Below are 10,194 nucleotides of genomic sequence, written 5' to 3'. Positions count from 1 at the left end.
TGTGGTTCCCCCTGCAAAATTTCCCCTTGGTCTAGACATATGGGTGAAAAGGGCACAAGTCCCGTACTTACAGTGGCCGGGGGTGGAAGACAATCACCACTTGTAACTGACACTGGTGTAGCCTCGACATTGACCGCCACGGCCTCAATGAGCGTTTCCTCTTTCTCCTCGGTATTCCCACGGCCGGCAAACATTTCAGGAATCACTCGCTGCCTGTCTGAGGCAGAGCCCGCCTCCTCTCCTGGAAGCTGATACCTCGTTATCTGTTTACCAGGGGCCGCCTCCATGCTTTCTGTTGCAGCTGCGGGAGTAGCGTCTCCTCCCTTCTTCCCGCTCGGTGCTTTTCGAGTCAACGGAGGGCCACGCTGGTTCCCAGTAGTTCCTGTTCCATTGCCCATAGCACCGATGTCCCCAAGGTCCCATGGGGGTTTGGACAGTTTTGGCGGCATATTGACTCGTCGAGGGTGGCGGCCCCACTACCTGTGACTAACAGGATCCTTAAGGCAGTCCGGATCAGCAGGTAGGCAAGTTCTCTGGTTTTACCTTGCAATCTCCCCAACAGTTGCTTCAACCCGTACAGCGAACAGTGAGTGGCCATCTAATACATGTTCAGCTGATGTTTCCTCTTAGTGTCCCTGGAGTCATTGATGGGTGGTGAATTGCAGAACCTCACGCAGCCACCATTTTGCTCTCCCCCTCAGCACATTAAAGATATCTAATGAAGGTCAGAATGTGCTCATATCTGATGCACTGAAAGTCTGTTTCATACTGCTGTCAAGAACCTGAAAAGTGGCTGTAGAGGACACAATAGGGGGAAATCTTTCATTGCATCCATTTCAGCCCAACTAGTGATCTGCCTCCTGTCATATCAAACAGTGCTATCTAGGTATGGTCTCAGGCAAAATTATGAGACCTATACCTAATAGGATAATATTTGCTAACTATCACGTACTTGGTTGTGTGTCACTAAAACCCCTTCAGTAATTAAATTAAAGTATATAGTAATATTTACTCATTCACTTTAACATAATTTCAAAAGCATTATAAATCTTTCCAATAATCTCATGTCATTGTTGTACACAAATAAAAACAACACTTCTTAATCCCACATTTCCCTATTTCTCTCTCAAACATTACACTTTCTATTTGTATTTCTTTACACATGACAACATTTTAAAATTATTAAGAAATGTTGATGCAGCGTTTCAGTTGGAAATCTTGATCTACACCACCTTCTTCAGGACATGTATTATTCATTCATTTTATGATATTGTTTCCAATCCATACACTGTTAAAAAAAATTAAATTATATTATAATACATAGAAACCTTATAATTGTCATCTTTCTTAATGTATATCATATCATTTCTATTAATTTAATTACACAATGATTGCCTTCAATCTGGTATCCCATTCTTAAGACTTACCACTTGTTTTGAAGGCTATCCAGTCTTCTTCTTTGAAGTTTTGATTCCAAAGCTCCTTATCTTGGTTGATGTTACCTCTTTGCTTCCACTGGTCCTGGGCCGAGCTTGGGGGCTCTTCTCTGCGGGAAGATGCTTGTAGAGTTCTGTCTCAACTAGAACATTGTTGGGCCTTACCTCTGCCCTCTCCCTTTGGTTGGACTCCATTACTTGTATGTGGGCATAGCTGTAAAGAAAATTTCCTGCTTAGTTTCATTTTGCTCTGCTGACTCGTTATTGTGAACTTTGTGCCTGTATATCAGGGCAAGAAGCCCTCAACTGCTGCACTTAGTCGGTGGGTTCTAACAGCCATTTTCTTGACAGGGGAAATCAGCAGAGTAAAGAAAAGATGTGATTCTCTGGGAACAGGTAGGCTCCCTAGTTTCCCAGCGCTGGACAAAGAAACACACATAGGCGTAACCTTGGATGCATCTTGGGAAATAACCTTTACAACGCAGTCAGTACATTGCACTACCTTTACATAGCAGTCATTACATCTCAACATCCTTTACATTGCAAGTCATTATAACGCAGCCATGACATAGCATGTCACTACAATGCATGTCATTACAATGCATGTCACTACAACGCAGGCATTACATTGCAAGTCATTACAACGCATACCATTACAATGCATAGTATCCTTACACTAGCCAACACTTACCCTACTGTTGCACTCACTGGAGTTAGAATAGTAATTATTACCCCTACACTATCCAACACTTACCCTAAATGCAATGTAATGGTATGCATTGTAATGGTATGCGTTACACTCACTGGAGTTAGAATAGTAACTTTTACCACTACACTATCCAACACTTGACCTACTGTTGCACTCACTGGAGTTAGAATAGTAATTATTACCCCTACACTATCCAACACTTACCTTAAATGCAATGTAATGGTATGCCTTGTAATAGTATGCGTTGTAAAGGTATAATGCGATGTAATGGAATGCGTTGTAAGTGTAGTTTCTGAAAATGTGATGTAATTGCATGCTATGTAAAAGAATGCGCTGTAAAGGATTTTGCAATGTAAAAACTGAGTTGTAAATTCATGCATTGTAAATGTATGCATTGTAACGTCATACTTTCATGCATTTTTGGTCCAATCTGCCTGGTACATGAAAGTCTCTCCCACCACCACAGTCTCAAATCCCACTGCCAAATTCCAATAGATTTCTAGCTGTCTGTCAGGTTTCACGGCGGGGGCTAGGTTCGAACCCTGCCTTGAGACGCATTACGGTACTGAACTACAATTCCCATGTTTTCAGGTCCGACGTGCGACGCCCATGCTGCTGACGTCACACGCGGAAGGAACATTACCAGACGGGTAACTACAGAGCCCGCCGTTGATTCTGGTTCGTGGTGTTGCGGTAAGATTGTGATTAGAGTTCCTGCGTATCCTTTTGTATCTGGAAGGGGCCTTGCTGGTGAGTACTGCCGGTGCGCTCCGCTGCCTTGTTCTTGCGCATTGCAGTGCCCTCCATTCCGGCGGAGTCCTCGGCTGAGACTCCTGTAATTACTGCTTCTCTTTGATGTCCGACGTGTTCAGTACGGCTTTGCTTGCACATTCCCGAAGAATAAGTATAGCCGTGAGGTATCGGAGATTACTGTTTCCTGAGAGTCTCCACTCACTGCTCCTTGGATTTATTACGTTCCTGATTTAAGGATTGCTTTATTTTTAATGACAGTTATCTGGTTCATGTTCCCGCAGGAGTAAGGGAAACTCGGATTTGCTTTGTTGTGACATTCTATACTAAGAACCCGTCAGATAAAACTCTGGAAGTACTGTCTAAGCTGATAAGTATTCAGCGCCTATCTGTTGCTAAGATTTTGGTGTATTTATGGACCAGGAAATTCCTGTGCTGTTTATTTAAGCTGCATAGTGTGTATGTCTGGTGAGGGAACCAGGCGTTGCATTTGCAGGGCAAGAGACAATAACAATTGTCTTCCTTTCTTTGTTTTGTACAACAGGGGCTTATGAGCTTCGCCTGGCTGGCTACTTACCATATTGACCCCTGTTGAAGCCTTATTAGAACTTTAAGTTGGTATGTGTATCAATACAGTGTTTATTGGTTCAATCAAATGAAAGAGGGAAGCTGATCACATGTTCTTGTGTTTTATAGATTGAGCGACAAGTTCAACCATTTTGATTGCCAGGCAAAGCCAACCATTTCTTCTTCTCCAGGTATAATGTCTTCACGATAGGGTGGGGGCATGTGAAGTACTATTTAGATAAGTGTTATACTTATAGTCTGTGCTTGTCTCATGGTGCCTTGTTCTCGTTTCAGCTTCCTCTCCCTGCAGCTCCTTTCCTTTCCCTCCTGAATATCCCTCGCTCGATCATTCCTGTGCGTCTGTTCTCATTCAGACCCAGGGGCTGTCGAGAGGTGGACCCCATATAGCATCGTACGATCCTGAGGACTCCTGGACCAAACAGAATCAACGGCCCAAGAAATTTAGTCCTCCCGATCGTACGATACAATGTCCACTATGGATGATATATTGGCGGCATTGGCGCTGGTCCAAACAGAGCTACAAGCATCCAGAAATGAGACTGCTGCATTGCAGGCTCAAGTGGATAGGTTGAGTCGTAATCCCTTCAGTGCTGGTACTCAGCCGGCTTCTTCCGTAGTAGTAGAGGTTCCCGCCCCGATTCCCCTGGCCCCACCAGAACGTTTCCATGGGGATAGTAATAAGGTGCAGGTGTTTCTCACGCAAGTATTGCTACATTTTTCCTGCAAACCCAAGGTATTTAACACCAATCACGCCAGGGTGGCTTTTCTTATCTCATACTTAGCAGGAGATGCTGCGCAATGGGCAGTGCCATTAGTGAAAAGAGATGATCCCCTGTTAAGAGATTGGGAGGCCTTTCGTACTGATTTTGAGAAAACGTTCAATCGCAGATCCGCTACACTAACAGCTGACAGGGAGTTGTTAGGTTTGAAGCAGGGTAATAGAGATTTGATTGCATACCTCAACGATTTTAGAAGGCTCATAGCGGAAACCGATTGGCCAGAAGAAAAAAGACACGCCATTTTCTACACAGGCCTCACAGAGGAGATGAAAGATGTACTTGCACAGATCGATCCTCAGCCCAGTACTTGCGAGGACATGATCAGCTTGGTTCTGAGGCTGGATCATCGCCTCAGGGACCGTAAGGGAGACAGCCGACGAAAGGACCGGATAACACCAAGATATGAGAATCCCAGAGGGCTGGAGGGGGCAAGCTCGTCTAAACCTGAACCCATGGAAATAGGTGCTGTGAGATCCCCGTTAACTACGGAAGAAAGGGAATATAGACGAAAGAAGGGTTTGTGTCTATATTGTGGCCGGAAGGGGCATTTCATTCGGGACTGCACTAATAGAAACAGGACAAGAACCGATGACAAGAAGGTGTCTGTGGTGGCCTCTGAACAGGGGTCGGGAAACGAGAAGGCTTGAAGGTGGATGAAGGGAGTCCTTCAAGTAGATTCTTTATCCCTTCATTGGATGGAGATGAGAGACGGGAAGGTGTACATTTTTATGTGGACATTAGGTTGGAAGTACAAAAGAAGACGGTAGTGACAAGAGCTATGTTGGATTCTGGGGCAACCGGTTGTTTTATGGACCATGCCAAAGCTATCAGTTTGGAACTGGCTCTAGAAGAAAAAGAGACACCAGAGGCTGTGTATGCCGTGGATGGTAGGAAGTTGGATTCGGGTCCCATCCGATTGCAGACCAGGGAGCTCGGTATGGCGATGGGTGCGGAACATCAGGAAAGGTTGATTTTTAACATCATACAGGCACCTCAGTACGGGGTGATTCTGGGTCTTCCATGGTTGCGTAGACACAACCCAACAATAGATTGGGAAGGACAAACCCTACAATTCACGTCAGACTACTGTGGACTATACTGCTATCCTGTGAAATTAGGTCCGGCTTCTGGTTTAGCTAGTATACATCACATAGCCACAGCTATCGAACAGGATGTAGAACTGCTGTTCGAGTATCGTGAATTGGCGGAGGTGTTCAGTGAAAGAAAGGCCGAAACCCTACCACCGCACAGGTCCTATGATTGTCAAATTGACCTGATTCCAGGAGCGAAGATCCCAGCGGGGCGTGTGTATGCGCTTACTGAACCTGAAACAGTACACCTACGGGAATACCTAGACAAGCTTTTGAAGATCGGGTTTATTAGAGAATCCAAATCCCCAGCGGCCTCCCCGTTGTTCTTTATTCCGAAAGCTAATGGAGAACTTCGTGCTTGTGGAGACTATAGGGCCTTGAACGCCATTACCGTCAAAAATAAATATCCACTTCCCCTCATCAACGTATTGTTGGAACAAGTTAAAGAGGCGGTGGTTTTCACGAGGCTGGATCTCAAGGGCGCTTATCACCTTGTTAGGATGCGTTCAGGCGACGAATGGAAGACGGCCATTAAGACCCGTTTTGGGCTTTACGAGTATCTTGTAATGCCCTTCGGGCTCTGTAATGCGCCTGCCGCCTTCCAGTTTTTCCTGGATGACGTACTCAAGAACTATTTAGATCGCTTCGTAGTTGTTTATATAGACGACATACTAATCTATTCCACTAGCACAGAACAACATGTGGAACATGTGAAGGCGGTCCTGAAAACATTGTTGGAACATCGTCTATACTGCAAACTCAGCAAGTGTGAGTTTAACACTACCTCGGTGGAGTTTCTAGGGGTAATGCTTACACCCAATGGTCAGGAAATGTCGGAGAGAAAGATTCTGGCAGTGAAGAATTGGCCCACACCAAGAACCGTAAGGGACATTCAATGTTTCATTGGGTTTGCGAACTTTTATCGACGATTCATCGAAAACTTTTCGGCTATGGCATCCCCAATGACGAGGTTGTTAAAAAAGAAGGTGCCCTTTGAATGGACGGAGGATGCTCAGAGGGGTTTCGATGACCTGAAGAAGGCTTTTGTTTCAGCTCCGGTGCTGGTGCACGCTGATCCCAGCAAACCCTTTATCGTGGAAGCTGACGCCTCCGATTCTGCGGTAGGAGCAGTATTGTCCCAACGTCACTCTGATACCGGTCAGCTACATCCCGTAGCCTACCTCTCGCGCACTCTGAATTCGGCGGAGCAGAACTATGTAATAGCCGAAAAGGAACTGTTGGCGATTAGAACTGCTTTTCTGGAATGGAGACATCATTTAATGGGGGCTAGACATGTAGTAACCGTGTACACCGACCACCGTAATCTGCAATACATGGCTGCTGCCCGCCATTTAACACCTCGGCAAATGCGTTGGATGATGCATTTTGCAGACTTCGACTTCATTGTCACATACCGTCCAGGAAAGGATAACCGAAAGGCGGACGCATTATCGAGGCAGTTCACCAAGACGGAACCAACCGAGGTGCGGGAGGAGTCCATCATCAACCCGAAGAAGGTGATAGGCGTCACCTGTACCCAGATGTTTCTCAGAAGCGTTATCCGAAATATCCAGAAAGATGAATGGAAGAAATGGTTATGTGAACATAAGGAGTGGAAGATGGTTCAAGGTCTTCCGATGAGACAGAAACAGTTGCTGTTGCCCATTCGAGCATTAAGAAAACAAGTGTTCCAGTGGTGCCACAGTGCACCGTGTGCGGGCCACAACGGAATTAGCAAGACTCTGGAACGAGTACAAAGACAATTCTGGTGGCCTAACATAAGGAAGGATGTGGCTGCATGGGTGGCTGAGTGTCCTGTTTGTAGTCAAATGAAGGTACAGCACTCCAGACAGGCAGGATTGCTACAACCGCTTCCCACTCCTGAGTTGCCCTGGGAAAACATTTCAATGGACTTTGTGGTGGGCATGCCGAGTGATCAAGGGTGCACTGCCATCCTGGTGGTGGTCGATTACTTAACCAAAATGGCCCATTTCATAGCCTGTAAACAGGTTCCTTCTGCTAGTGTGTTAGCTAGGTTAATTCTCACCAACATAGTGAGGTTACATGGACTACCCAGAGTGATAATATCAGATAGAGGAAGTCAGTTTACAGCAAGGTTCTGGAAGACATGGTGTAAGGCCTTGGGAATAACATCTAGCACATCTACAAGTTTCCATCCCCAAACCGATGGACAAACTGAAAGGGTCAATCAGACTCTAAAGCAGTACTTGAGATGCTATGTAGAGGTCACTAAAGAAGATTGGGTAGACAGATTATGGCTAGCTGAAATAGCGTATAACAGCGCAGTACATGGTTCCACCAAGACAGCTCCGTATTTTAGCACATATGGGTTTCATCCAAACTTTTTACCTTTTCAACATCCGGCATCAGCCACTCCAGTCCCCGATGTACATGAGAGATTACAGACCATTCACCAGACATGGCAGCATGTCAAGAGTCAGTTAAGACAGGCCAAGGCGAGGTACAAGGCCTATGAGGACAAGCACAGACGAGAAGGGCCTGTATACAAGAAGGGTGATTACGTTTGGTTATCCACCAAAAACATACGCTTTAAACGTTACAGTATTTTCAATCCCAAATACATAGGCCCGTACAAGATTGTTAAACTGATCAATCCGGTGGTGGTGAAACTGGCTCTGCCATCCTCCTTGCGCATTCATCCTGCCTTTCACATCTCTTTGGTGAAGCCCTTGAGAACATGCAAAAGACTCATTCCTGCAGAAGTAGCTGTGGATAACGAAGAGGAATATGAGGTGAGAGGCATTGTAGACTCTAAAATATACCGCACCAGATTATGGTATTTGGTAGCATGGAAGGGTTTTGGTAATGAAGAAAACTCTTGGGAGCCGGCATTGAATGTACATGCACCCAAATATGTAAAACAGTTCCATCAACGCTTCCCGAACAAACCTTGTCTCTGTCAGTGTTCTTCGGGAGAGGGATGTACTGTCAGGTTTCACGGCGGGGGCTAGGTTCGAACCCTGCCTTGAGACGCATTACGGTACTGAACTACAATTCCCATGTTTTCAGGTCCGACGTGCGACGCCCATGCTGCTGACGTCACACGCGGAAGGAACATTACCAGACGGGTAACTACAGAGCCCGCCGTTGATTCTGGTTCGTGGTGTTGCGGTAAGATTGTGATTAGAGTTCCTGCGTATCCTTTTGTATCTGGAAGGGGCCTTGCTGGTGAGTACTGCCGGTGCGCTCCGCTGCCTTGTTCTTGCGCATTGCAGTGCCCTCCATTCCGGCGGAGTCCTCGGCTGAGACTCCTGTAATTACTGCTTCTCTTTGATGTCCGACGTGTTCAGTACGGCTTTGCTTGCACATTCCCGAAGAATAAGTATAGCCGTGAGGTATCGGAGATTACTGTTTCCTGAGAGTCTCCACTCACTGCTCCTTGGATTTATTACGTTCCTGATTTAAGGATTGCTTTATTTTTAATGACAGTTATCTGGTTCATGTTCCCGCAGGAGTAAGGGAAACTCGGATTTGCTTTGTTGTGACATTCTATACTAAGAACCCGTCAGATAAAACTCTGGAAGTACTGTCTAAGCTGATAAGTATTCAGCGCCTATCTGTTGCTAAGATTTTGGTGTATTTATGGACCAGGAAATTCCTGTGCTGTTTATTTAAGCTGCATAGTGTGTATGTCTGGTGAGGGAACCAGGCGTTGCATTTGCAGGGCAAGAGACAATAACAATTGTCTTCCTTTCTTTGTTTTGTACAACAGGGGCTTATGAGCTTCGCCTGGCTGGCTACTTACCATATTGACCCCTGTTGAAGCCTTATTAGAACTTTAAGTTGGTATGTGTATCAATACAGTGTTTATTGGTTCAATCAAATGAAAGAGGGAAGCTGATCACATGTTCTTGTGTTTTATAGATTGAGCGACAAGTTCAACCATTTTGATTGCCAGGCAAAGCCAACCATTTCTTCTTCTCCAGGTATAATGTCTTCACGATAGGGTGGGGGCATGTGAAGTACTATTTAGATAAGTGTTATACTTATAGTCTGTGCTTGTCTCATGGTGCCTTGTTCTCGTTTCAGCTTCCTCTCCCTGCAGCTCCTTTCCTTTCCCTCCTGAATATCCCTCGCTCGATCATTCCTGTGCGTCTGTTCTCATTCAGACCCAGGGGCTATCGAGAGGTGGACCCCATATAGCATCGTACGATCCTGAGGACTCCTGGACCAAACACTGTCTCACAGTTTCAATACAAAAACAATAAGCCTATTCTGGCTAATGATAAGCTTGATAAAACACCCTTTGTTTTTCCCCAAACGTATTGCAATCAATCCTCCTCTTTTGGCTGGCCTTAGAACTCTACACACTGTACCGTTGCTAAACAGTGCTTAAGTGCTTGTGCTCCTACCCTAAAACATGGTAACATTGGCTTCCACCCAATTGGCACACTAAATGTACTTGAAGGTCCCTAGTAAAGCGGTACTACCTATACCCAGGGCCTGTAAATTAAATGCTACTAGTGGGCCTGCAGCACTCATTGTACCACCCACTTGAGTAGCACATGTCTCAGGTCTGCCATTGCAACCCATGTGTGCAGTTTAAACTGCCACTTCGACCTGGCAACATAAACCCATTGCCAGGCCCCAACCTTAGTTTTTAATGCATTTGTCACCCCTTGCATAGGCCCTACACAGGGCAGAGTGCAGTGTTACTTATAAAGTTGGACATGTACTTTTAACTTTTACATGTCCTGGTAGGTAGCGAAAACTCTTCAATCTGTTTTTCACTACTGCAAAGCCTGCCTCTCCAATAGGGTAAAATGGGGTCACATCATTACATTTAGTAAGTGATAACT

This window comes from Lissotriton vulgaris, unplaced genomic scaffold, assembly GCF_964263255.1.
Source record: "Lissotriton vulgaris unplaced genomic scaffold, aLisVul1.2 SCAFFOLD_898, whole genome shotgun sequence".
In the NCBI taxonomy this organism is placed as follows: Eukaryota; Metazoa; Chordata; class Amphibia; order Caudata; family Salamandridae; genus Lissotriton; species Lissotriton vulgaris.
This window is presented reverse-complemented; position numbering follows the sequence as displayed.